At 42.4% G+C, this 12488-nt stretch overlaps 1 protein-coding gene across 5 annotated transcripts in view; it reads left to right on the top strand.

The window, feature by feature from the left end:
• Positions 1-792: 792 nt before the first annotated feature.
• Positions 793-12488, top strand: part of CNOT2 (CCR4-NOT transcription complex subunit 2) — a 94474-nt gene continuing 82778 nt past the window's right edge. Inside the window, exon 1 of one of the 5 annotated variants that reach the window (XM_086749271.1) lies at positions 793-1094. The gene's annotated coding sequence lies outside the window, so the exon portion shown is untranslated. Of the gene's footprint in view, positions 1095-1653; positions 1767-1786; positions 1808-12488 lie in introns of those variants that run through there. The other 4 variants (XM_086749221.1, XM_086749247.1, XM_086749239.1 and 1 more) reach the window with 4 other exon arrangements.

The following is a 12488-nucleotide window of genomic DNA, read 5'->3' on the forward strand; positions in this document are numbered from 1 at the left end:
GCTGGCCCTGATCCTGTAAACACTTGTGCACAGGTGTAGCTTTTGTACCGTTGACAGTCTCATTGAATTCAAGGGGATTATTTGCATTATGAGTGTTTCGTGCATCAGCATTTGCTGTACTTGAGCCATTGTTACAACATACATTTTCAGACTTGACAAATTAAGAAAAAAATCCACTTCTGTCATCTTGGTAATGCTTTTCCATTTTAATAACAGAAAAAGTGGAGAGCAGGGCCTGCCTGCCCGCTGCTACCTCACTGACAGAGAAAATATGAACTTTCACACAATTTATCTAATCAGGATGGTAGTTCCTGAGCTAGATCCTCTGCAGACTAACACACAGCCAGGCCAGGCCGTTCCTTCCATCCGCTGTAACCCAGGGAGAGCGGCCAGGCCCAGGCCACAGGGGATGGGACCCCTGCTCTGGACACTGGGTCGCTTCCTCGGGGTAGCGTGGCCACCCGGGGTCGGTCTCCACGGCACCCCGCCACCCCTGGGTGCTCCTGCCTCCGCAGGGTGAGAGGGACACCGGAGAACCCCGCTGCGCCCAGGCCCTGCTCGCCCCTACGCGCCCGGCCTGGCCCGGCGCACCCAGCCTGCGCACCGCCCAGCCCGGCCCGGGCCGCCCTCTCCCCTCATTAAAACGGGGTCGCCCACCGCGCCGGAGCCCCGCGCCTCCGGCCAGCAGCGCCTCTGTCAGCGCCGGCGCCTCCGGCCGCCCTAGGCCCGCAGTGGGGCCCGGCAGCCCCGCGGCCTACGTGCCCCGCTGAGGGCCCGGCTCCAGGCGCTGGGCCGCGTCTCCCGCGGGAGGCGGAGGGAGCGCAGCCGAGCGAGCCTCGCTGCTGCTCCTTCTTCTTCTTCCTCTTCTTTCTCCTCCTTCTCGGCCCCTTCGCGCTGCTCCCTGCCGGGCTGCGCCGCTCCGTGCCGTTCCGTACGGCGCCGCTTGCCTCCGCCCCTCGGCGCTGACTGCCGGGCCGAGCGGCGGCGGGGTCACGGCGGCGGCGGCCGGGTCAGAGGGTAAAGGTTGCTCCCCCAGCATCCTCCGTGCTGGATACTCAGCCATCTTGGATCCGCGGGACAAGAAAATTCATGCGGTGAGTCCGGCCCCGGCCGCCCCCTCCCCGGCCCCCGCCGCTGCCCCGGGCCCCGTCGTCGTCCCGGCCGCCGGCCGATGAGGGAGGGCCGGGCGGTGGCGAGGCCCGCGGCGGGGCCCTGCGGGCCCGGGGCCGTCCCGCCGGGTTTCCGTTTGCTTTTGTCTCCGAGGGGGAGCGGGGGGGACGCGCGGCGCCCGAGCCGGGAGCGCAGCCGCAGGCCCGACCCGGCCCGCTGCCCCCCGCCCTCCTCCGCGGCCGCGGGCGGCGGCGGCCGCCGGACGCCGCTGCGGGGCCGGCCGAGGCCGCGGCCCAGCGGTGCTTGGGCCCCGCATCCTCCGCGGCCGCCGTTGGCAGCTGGCCCCGCGGCCCGCTCGGCCCGCCCGGGACGGCTCCTTCCCGCCGCCCGCTTTAGCCCGGCCCCGGGCCTAGCGGCGGCCGCCGCCTCCGCAGCTCCCCTCCCGCCGAGCCCGTCTCCGCGCTGCGGCGGGGGTGCGCGGCCGCCTGGCCCCCACCCGCCGCCTTCCTCTCGGGCCCGGCGCCGGGGCAGCGGAACCTGCCAGCCGAGGCTGCCGGCGGCCCCGCTCCCGGCCGGCGCCGGTCTGAGCGCCTCGCTGGAGTGGCCTTGCGGCCTGCTCCGCCGGCCCCCGGGAAGGCCCGGGGTGAAGGAAGTGGGTGAGACAGGGGTGCTGCTGGCTGGTTTTCTTTCGAAAAATGTATTTTTTTTTTTTTTCCGCGTTTTTCCACTCTCCTGTTGGCGGCGGTTAAGGTGGTGTGGTGTTCTGGTGTTCCCCCGGACGTATTTGTAAAATAAACTTTAAACGGACCCAGTCTTTTTCCCGAGCGCTGCTCACGGGGCGGCGGTGGGAAGCTTTGGCCTGACCCTGACCTGGGAGGGAGGTGGGACAGGGTGACCGGTTAGGGCTGAGAGGGGGACACTAGGGTGATGGGGAAGGGTGCAAGCAGCAGTGTTTGTGCTGTAGTCAGTGTACATGTGTTCCTGATGGAAACAAGAATTTGCTTACAGATACCTTACGTTTAGCATTTCTGTTTTGGAGTGGGTTTTTTTTTTGTTTGTTTGTTGGGTGTTTTTTTTTTGTTTGTTTTGTTTTTTTTCCTGAAGTTACAGGTAACTTGGTTTGGAGGTTTTGTAAGATGAGAAAATGAAAACATGTTTGTGTCAGATGTGACCAGAAGCTGCTGGTCCACACCTAACACAAGTGTATTTTCATTTCTGCTCTAAGTCTGTGTGTTATCAGGGAAAAACTTGTTTCCAAGTTTGCACTATTTTATTCCCAGGGCAAGATAAGAACTTTTTCCTCTACTTGTGTATATATACGTGTGTGTGTGTGACTTGACTGTGTGAAGGAGACATTCCTGTGTGTCTGCACAGCAGGAACATCTGGTGCTGGTGACTGATTGCTTAGTCTTAACTCTTTAACTCTTCAGCTGAGGGAAGGGAGTTTAGGATGATCAAACCTGCTGTCAGTTAGTGGAAACCTTTGTGTTTCTGGGAACTTGGATGTGTTTCAGACTGTTAAAACTTGTAAAGACCTGCAAGGGCGAAATAATTGTTTAGTTTTATATTGCAAAGGCATCTTTGCTTGGACCTGGAAGAACTGATATGTGTGTGTTGAGTTCTCTTACAGTGGCATGTTAATGGAACACAACTTGCAAGATCCAGTTTTCTGATCTGGAAGACTATATATGTGTCCAGTGCCTTTCCCCACCTCTTCCCCCCACTTTACTTCCACTATTGTTTGTGTTGAGAATGTAGCCAGCATGCCAAACTTCAAGGTGTCGACTGCTTCTGATTTTAGGAAGGGATTTCAATGCTTGCTATCATGAGCTGACTGACTTGACTTGCAAGTGTATTTCCGTTTCACTTTCAGGAAGCTGTTGATAAAGCTAAGGGTGTAGTAGTAGATAAACCCTGTCTACACGTCTCCTCTGAAAACTTAATCTTGCTGTCAAAGTAGTCGTTGTTATTATAACCCGTTTGCTTTTCAGTTCTTTCAAAAAAAGAACGCAAAAGCCCTTGACTGAGAACTGAAAAAAAAAAAAACCAAACCAAAAAATTGATTTGAATTCTCTTATAATCTAATTTTAGAGAACTGGTATTCAGTGGAAAAAACAGGGCAGTTAATATGTCCTGAAGTTTGATGCTAAAGCCTGGTACCATAACTGGCTGTTTGCACGTGAAAGTCTTGGTCTGTACCTCAGCCCATTTGTGTGAAAGTTGTGTGTGCCCACAGTGGAATGGTAGCTCTCAGAAAGTATTTCTGCTGGTTTTGCTATACTTCTAAATGTATTTATGTCTAGATAGAAAGTAGCTCTGAAACTAGAAGTGTTATTGCATTTTTAGACTCTGCTGTGGGCTTTTAAAATTTTTACTTCTTTTTCTGATAGTACACTGTCTTGTATAGTAATTGCGAAGTTGTAACCTCTATAGATTTAAGCAGTCTTGTATCATAACTTTGTTTATTCAAAAATATCTTGCACCTTCTTGTTATTGACTCATGAAGTGAATAGACCTTTAAAATGTGCCATAGTTGAATTAAGATAGAGGTTTATTGCACCTGACTTTCTAACTTGATCTGGAAAGTTACAAAGAATGTTGGATTGCTTGCTTTGTTATGAGGTAGCATAGAAAGTGTGCCTAAACTTTCAAGTACAGAATTTTATTCTAAATTAAGTAGATCTTCATATTTAACTTTTTTTTTTTTTTTGGATTATCTCTTCCCCTAAAGCTATAATGTGGTTGAATACAGATTTATAAAAAGCACCTTAAAAAAAGTGTTCTTAAAAAAAAATTAAACATTCTTAAATTCTTGGCAGAATTTTTGCCGTATTTGTTGTGTGTGTTTCTAAATCTTAGTTTAGATAGAAAGCTCTGTCCCAGTTTATGTAGAAGTACAGTACAGTCAAAACAGTATTTCCTCCCCCCAGGTTTAAATGTTTGCTCTCTAGGTGATACAGTCTTTCTCATTTTTAAAAATTACTATTTACACATTGTATGCAAGAATTACAGTGCTTGTTGTCAAAAGCCAGGAAGTTCAAGTTACGTTAACTTTACTTCATCTGGGCTTTTGAAGTATAAATAAATAAAAAAAAGGTATGTAAACTTTCTTCTATGCAACAGAGATCTGCCAATATTTTTGCTTGAAATTTATCTTGATGTCTCAGATACACTGTACTGGACAATTCAAAACAACTTGTTCCAGTTGTGCTTCCTGAATAAGGTTGGCTTTTTTTTTCTTTTTATTTCCAAATGTACTTTAGCACATACGTTCTGTGTTTGTGTGTGTTGCATTGATCTCCTGGCCCAGGTTCTTGTAAAAACATATGAACAACTGAAAGTTTGTGGGTAGTTTCATTGACTTAAAAGCACCTACTTGCATGTTGACAGTTCCCTTTGTGCATGAGAGTTTTCAGGATGGATGCTGTATGTTGACATCTAAGTCTGCTTTTATTGAGCATTATAACAGCGTAGGAAGAATTGTGTCAAATGAAATTGTTGCAAAGTAGGATGTTTAAAATTGTCCTTATGGAATTATTTTGTTTTTTTTGTTTGTATATCGAACATGGTCTGTGCTAATCAGTAAGGGATTTCTATGTAGGATTTAAAATCTTTTTGTGTTTCTATCAACAGAAATGAAAAAAAGCCCATAAAATGGTCGGATTGCTTTTAATTTATATTTTATCTTTCATTTATATTACTCTGCTGAAAACTGAATATTTGTATTGTGGTAGTGTGTACTAGCTCAGCCTCTGGTCTAGTGGTGTAATAGGCCTCAAATCAAGGTGTAAATGATCCTTACCTAAAGAGGTTATTGAGCCCCCCCCAATTTATCTTGAGATAGTGCTGGTTATCAGTAGTGTTACAGAAAAATGTGCATTTTTTTTTTTTTTTTTCCCTTGACTTGCTTGTTCTGCCGTCTGATCACTCTTTATGCTGCTAATATGTTTAATTTCAAAACTCTGCATTTCCTGGGAGGGTTCCTTTCAGATTATACTGATAGGTTAAAACTCGATTATAATTGAGACTTTTCTCAGACGCATTCTTCTCTTGTTGAACTGCAGTGCAAGAGTTGTTGATCAGAAATTCATTAATAAGTAAACAATGATTTCCTCCTCTTTTCCTTTTGTTTTGGAATTATGTATGTTGGTTTTTTAATTTTGTCTTTCTAAGTATCGTCTTGTACCCCATGTCGCTCGTTGTTCTTTTTGGTTGTAGTGAGTAGTTTAATGAATTTCTGAAGTATTTTCAAAATTTTGTCTTCAATTTTTTTATGCATTTCAGATCAATGATGGATAAATATAGTTGGCTGAGGTCAAGTTATTTATAAAAATGTATAGTTTATTTAAAATGAACACCAGTATAAACCACTGTATTTTTGGGAGGTAAAGTGGAAACTCCTACTTTGTATTACTCTCACTGAGCAGACAGTAATCCAATGGATTGCGCATGAGCATGAGAGTCAGAGGGTGCTTTCTACCTTTGAGTTACCTACTAAAGTGATAGGTGACTTTGGGTAAGTCATTTAACCAATTTATAGCAGAGTTCTAGTCTGTAATACAAGGATAACGCTTTCCCATGTTTTACTGGCATGGTCCAAGGCTTCTGTGGAACTAGAAACCAGTAGCAGTTAACATACATAGAGAAAGCCCCAAGTGGTCCTATACCAGATTCAGTGGGTGGCAGTTGTAGTATTTGTCTGTATGTGTTTCGGAATTGTATGTCCACAACATTTTCATTGCAATCTAAATATGTGTGTATTTGAAAACAATAGCAAGGAGTTTCCAGGCACCAAAAAGAAGCAGTATTACTAATTACATTAAAGCAACTGCAGCTATTTTGAATTACGTTCTGTTAATGTTTAGATTTGTAGGCAACTTCTTGGCAAACAAGTGTTTCTAAGGCTGCATTCATAAGATAGGCAATGGTAGTGTAATACTATGCATTATCTCTTCTGTCTAAGGATTGTAGGAAGATGCCCATCCTAGTGCAAAATAAGTAACTAATGCTTTTGTCAGTGGACTGTGTACTTGTCGTACAGTCTGTATGATTGTGAGTTTTTTCTTCAAGCTTCACTGGAATGGTATTTTTTCCCCTTCCAGCCTACTAAAACTTTGCATTGTTTGAGGTAGACTGGTTATTCTTTGTAACTATTTTTAATGCATTTTGTTCTAATGTTCTTGCAAAGGAAGTGTTGCTAGAGAATTATAATGATGGAAAAAACGTTTGCCAACCTTCCTTCTGTTGGTTTGCTGTGTAGGGGACTTCTTCAAGTATATGCTTGGAGTCTTTCACTGTTTAGTAATAATACATTTTGTGAGAAATTACTTGTTGCATATAAATATATTAAAAAGAAGGTATAAAGTAGGAAAACAGCTGTGAAGTAGGTATTTTACGTAATGACTAAGTAGGTTAAAAATGTGTAAAAGAAGGTTCTCTCTTCTTGGGAGTGTATACAGTGCTTTGTGGTATGGAGAAGTGGAAATCTGAAAGATTTGAAAAATAAATCTAAGCTGTACGCAGTGCCAGCTTTTGAAAGACTGAAGAGATGAGCAATTCTGAATGTTAAAAGTACCTTGTAATGTTGTGGCCGCTTGTAAAAAAGTTTGTAGTATAATAATAATAATTTTATAAGAGATATTTGATTAATTTGTTGCAGTGTTGGTACTGTTCTTTATACTGTGCTGTGTGGTGTGCCTTTTTCAACATGTCAAAAGCATCATCGTAAAGTAGACGGGTACCTTATGTTGAAATCTTAATTTGTTGGCTTATCTGACGGATGTGGACGCACATTTCTAGTAAGTTGTTTCTTGAAGATCAAAATGATTAAGATCAGGAATGTACAAGAGAATAAGTCAATATCTCTAAATTCAGGTTCCTGTGCTATTATGGTACAGACCTAATTATTTTTTTATTAGGAAACTTTTTGGCACTTTCAGGATTATATGTTTTGGGCAATGGGATGTTTTATATAGATGTATGTGTTTTGGGAAATGATTTGCTTTCCCCTTAATTCATGGAAGTTCAGTTGAATGCGAACATACATGTTGTGGGATATCTATGATGAAACAGGAAGTATACTGAATTTCTTGGAAGGATAAAATGTAATTTTCAAGAGATCGATGCTTTTCTGAGTTTTCCTTGTCTTGGATAGGTGTGTATTGTGACTACCAGCAGTATATACTTGATGGCAAGGAGTATTTTCATAACGGTTCAGGAATTTGCAAACTCTTGGTATTAGATGCGATCTTAATCTTTTGTTTGTCTCCAAAAGACGCATAACTTCAGTTTAAATGACCCATTTTATTTATTTATTAAAGCATCTGGCAGTTCTTTTAGGGTCCTAACTGTAGATTCAGTTTGAGGCCTCCCTTTCTTAAATACACTACTAAGACTGACTTTGTTTTTATAGGAATAGCTCAACAAGTCTTGAAAACTGGGATGGCCAAGGGTAGGTCTAGTTGGCAACCAGGAGTGACTTGCTGAGAACAGGCGTCCTTAACTGTGCCTTCACTGTAGCACGTCTATATTCCAGCGTACAGCTGCTGGATTTTGTTATGCTAGTGGATACCTGCATCTGCAGAGTCTGTTTTTTTTTAAAACAAAAACCTTTTGTGAGGTATACTTTAAAACTCAGTAGACTAAGCATAGTCCACAGGCCATGCTGTTAATATACTTACCATAGAGCCTGAAGAGAGAGAGTATAGGCTGCAAATGAATAAACAGTGAAAGTAAAATCTGTTTCTATTAGGATCTGCTTAATGCACTGTTTTATGTCTGTATCTGCAAGAAATAAGGGAAGCAATATTGATAATTTCAGGTGGGGTTGTTTTGAAGAGTAGTGTGATGCATGACCACAAAGTTAGCTGTAATTTTAAAAAAAATCAATAAGAGTGAGAAGAACAGTGGAAATTAGAGATGGGGAGAGAAGAGCAAACTTTAATCTAAGCAGATGCATACTGAGTTCATTCTGCAGTATCTAGTACTGTTTAAAGAAAGCAAACGCCTAGGAAGCTTTGATTCAGTTTTTCTCAGGAAGTGTGATTTATGAGATTTTTTTTTTTCGGTTTGTCTGTCTGTCCTCCCCAGTGTGTGTGTATATATGTGCATGTATGTATATATAAAAGATTAAAAGAAGATAAAAGTTGGGTTACCTATATATACTTTACATATGATTTAACTCAATTGATACTTATAAACATATTTACATATGGAAACTTAAAATGCATCAGAAAGAGGAACTAAGACTCAAATTATGATCCTACAAGCCTCATAAAAATGTGTGTGGATAGAGGAAGGAAGTCCAAATTAGTGCACCCTCTTGGAAAAGAGATAGTCCAACCTGATCTAGAATGTATTTGCAGTCTGTGAGCATATGCTGACTTCCAGAGTGTCTGCACCACGACTTTTTTCCCTGGAGCAGGGGGGAGGGAGAGTCATGAAGAGATGTGGAAAAGACGAAAGTTGAGGGTTATCATGTTGTGGGAGAAGTCTTAAGAAACGAAAGAACAAATCACAAAACAAAAATAAACTAGTTCTTTTAAGTTCTGCTGCTCATGGAAAGTAATATGTCTGTATTTATGATCAGTAATGTGCTTGGTTTTCATTTGTTTGGTTTTTTTAATGAACCCAGATTAACTTTCTTAGTCTCAGATGATTCAGTATTTTTGGGATTTGCAGGAGAGAACTCTAATCTGAATCAAATGTAATGTTCTGCTCCAACTGAGCAATTGTTCTTTGTGCGCATTGATGTAACTGTCCATGGCTCTGCAACAGATTCCAGTGCAGTACTTAATTTTGTAATGTGCTTCTAAAAATAAGTGCATAGTCTTATGTAACACTTCTTGTATTGTTAGCACCTAGAGGCTTCATCCCCACTGGTTTGAGGCAGAACATATCCTGCATAATTTTTGATTGTGGGTATTTACGTCTGAGGCCAGACAGTAACTTTGCTTGTGTTTTAGGAATATCCAATATCTTGTTTGCACTGTTAGGTGTGTTACTCCTCTGCATTCGCGGAGTTTTACAGTGTTATTTTGGCATAGCTGAGTTAAAAGTGGTGTATAGTACAGCAGACATTTGTTTCTCTAATCTAAAGAAGCCCCATGGATTCCTGCTCACAGGTGTGTGCGCTTCATATGTTGCACTTGCTCAGAGACCTCTCACATAATCTGGCTCTGCACTGTAACTGTAATAGTTCTGAAAGTCTGTGGATATTACAGATGTGAAAAGGAGTTGTTAATCGCATTAATGCAACTTTGAGGGTGAACTTGAAATATGCTTGAAAGTAAACCTCACTTTTTTCAGTATTTTAGGTGACATTTGTGGTCAAATTATACTGTTCTTGCTGTTTTACACCTCCTGCTCTTGTCCTAGCAGTGTTTAGATCTCTTTAATGGGACTTTTCTCATGCTTTTTGAATTGAGGCTGCAAATAACATGTTAAATTAAATGACAGAATGCATCATGTCTTGCTGCTAGGATGACACCCATGCAGAGCAAACTTGTCATAGGTAAATAATTTAAGGTACAGAATTATAGCTTTATTAGAGAGTAACTTCGTTCTTATTTTTCATCGCTTCTTGAAGTAGGTGCTATATTTTTTATGTTAAGAGCACAGCTGAAATTTCAGAGTAGAAGATTGAAAATTGAGAATCTTAAAATCCGAGGCCAAAACAGACACATCCATTGTTTGCTCCATTACTGTCCTTATAAAAGTTATTTTTCTATAGTGTTGTTTACTGGCATCCCAAGTTCTTTATTTTACAAGGTCCTTGCCTTTCCCTGAGGGATCCTCTAGTTCAGTGAAGAGTGAATTCAAAGGAATCTAAGGTCTGAAGGAGTAGATACTTGTAAAGCTAAACAAACAGTCTCCTTATTAGGTCACAGCTTTAAGAATAAATTAGATTTTTGTAGATGTTTTTAATGACAGTTTTATCTGAACAATTCAAATTATTTATTTTTGTAGCAGTCTCTGGGTCAGATATCTACAACTTTGGGGCCGGGGAAATAGTCAGCCCTTTGACTTTATTGTCAACCATGGAGGTCATCCTGAAAGACTGAAAAGCTTGTAAAGCTTGGTGTTTATGACACAGGTAGCGCATACTTCAGTATGAGGGTTACATTTGGCAAAGTATGGGTTACTTTTGTCCTTCCTGAGCCCAAACAGCATATATGCATATTCAGATATGAAACACAGATGTTTCTATGTAGGACTCTGGTTGTTCAGTGGGCAAAGATAGGAGGTGGCAGCCTGGTGTAAGGCCTGTCATCCTATGCCTTCTCGCTTTGGCCCTGGGTCTTCAGAAACTCTTCACTCAGCTTCTGTACTGGGGGGGAAGAACCACAAAGCACCGCATCACCCTTCCTGGAGGCCTGTGGGCACCATCCCCTTATGCTGCTGATGGGGAGGCAATCTCTCCTGTTCTTGGGGAGCTAATGAGTATGCCTGTGAGGGGAAGGAGCAGGATATCCAGCATGAAATTGTTGTTACTCAACTTCGCCTTGTGAATAGCAGAGTTTTGTGGTTTTTCTCAGTCCTGGGTTCTCCAAAGAGCTCTGGGACACAGCTACGGCACTGAAGCTCTGGGGGAAGGAAGGAAGGGCACTGATCTGCTGGCACTGAGGGACTCCTGAGTGCCATGTTCTCTGTCTGCAAAGCCTAGGACTGAGGCCTAGTCGTGGTGGAGCAGGCACATGCCTCAGGAGGGCAAGGCAAGAAGGAGGAGGGCAAGGCAAGAAGGAGGAGGGCAAGGACAGGGGAAGCATCCCAGAGAGGAAATACCTCTGCAGGCCAGGCCATGATGTTCTGTGTCCAGTGGGTCAGCCCTGGGCCTAGGCTGTTACCTAATACTGCGTGTGTAGAGGAGAAATGCAATGTTTTTATAGTAAATACGTTGATCTATTCTGTTTGGTATTGTTTCCTCTTTTTCTGGAGTAGCAATCCAGGGAAAGAATAAGACATCAGTTGTGTATTTCAGCATTTATGTGCGCTGTCATTTTTGAAGAGTGTATCCCAGAGTTTCCTCACAACAGCTCTCTGTTGTCCATCTGCCCACTGGTAAGAGAAGACTGCTAATGTCGAGGAGGCCCTGGTTGTTGTTCGCATTTTATCACTGGGTCATCTTGGCCTGGTTTAAGCAGGGCCGTGTCAGGTAACTGTTGGCATCATTAGGTTTGTTGGGGGTTGTTAGAAGAGTTTGTTTGTTTTTTTTTTTTTCTGAAAAGAATTTCCTACTTATTTTTGTGTAAAGAGGATGTACATACTTTTTTACTTTCAAGGCTTAATTGTCCTATTAATATAATTTAGTTCTGTGAAGTTAGTGTGTTTATCCTGCACCCCTCGTATAACTTGCTATTTATAAAAAGTTTTAGATTTTTGTGGAAGATGGTGTAACTCCCCTTTCAAATTAAGTAAAACTTGGAAATTTTATGTAAAGTTTATTCAACGTCTGCCTTTTTAACATTCAACTTATGGAATGAATGGATAGCCTTTACATTGACTAACACAGAGTCAGAATGAGCTCACATCCCTTTAATGTTGCCCTTGGTATAGCACTCTAAAACTGTGGGTTTGTTTTGATCCTTTTGAGGTATGGATATTTTGGTTGTGAACATGTTTTCTGTGTAAACTCTTAGTCACTAATAGTTGTAGTGACACTTTTAAAATATCTGTTATTGTTTTTACTGGAAAGGGAAAAAAAGTGTATAAAACCGCAAGACAATGACAGGTTTTGCTTAGAAGGTATGCTTCTGAAATTTTCATGCATGAAGAACACTTAAAATAATCTAGTTGTCAGTGTTAAACTCTAATACTGAAACAGGAAAAAAAGTGAAAATGGTCTTGCCTAATCAGTTGCCCTCATGCTTTGTAGTGTCAAACTCAGAAGACATACCAAGTTTTGCCTTGGTTAACAGAAGAAAATTCCCTTTGGTGGTGTGTTTCTTCTCTTTGAATGCAGCTGCCATGGTTCTGACAACATTATCCTTTTTTTTCAATTTTATTTTCCATTTTTTTCCCCTCTCTCCTCTGAAGAACCACTCATAGTTTTCTCTGAGGTAACAGTCTAGTGATGTCAGGGTAAGGGTGCTGTCTTGGAACAAGAGAGACAGAAACTGATAGAATGGATTCAGTTTGGGTTCCACAGCAAGGTTTTGTCATTCACTGGAAACCTCACCAGGCCCTGCTCCTGTCAGCAGTCTGATCTCTGTGGACACTGTCAAGCTGGCAAAATAAAATCGGCAAAAAATCAGAACTACAAATGGCTAGATTGCTAATGAAAATATGTGCCTGGAGTAAGAATGAGACTCCTAGTGATACCTTGTAATTAAACATCTGTTATGAGGAGCTAATTTAAATTTGGGGTTGATGTATGAAGT

The sequence above is a fragment of the Chlamydotis macqueenii genome, chromosome 1 (assembly GCF_036417535.1).
Source record: "Chlamydotis macqueenii isolate bChlMac1 chromosome 1, bChlMac1.mat, whole genome shotgun sequence".
Classification (NCBI taxonomy): domain Eukaryota; kingdom Metazoa; phylum Chordata; class Aves; order Otidiformes; family Otididae; genus Chlamydotis; species Chlamydotis macqueenii.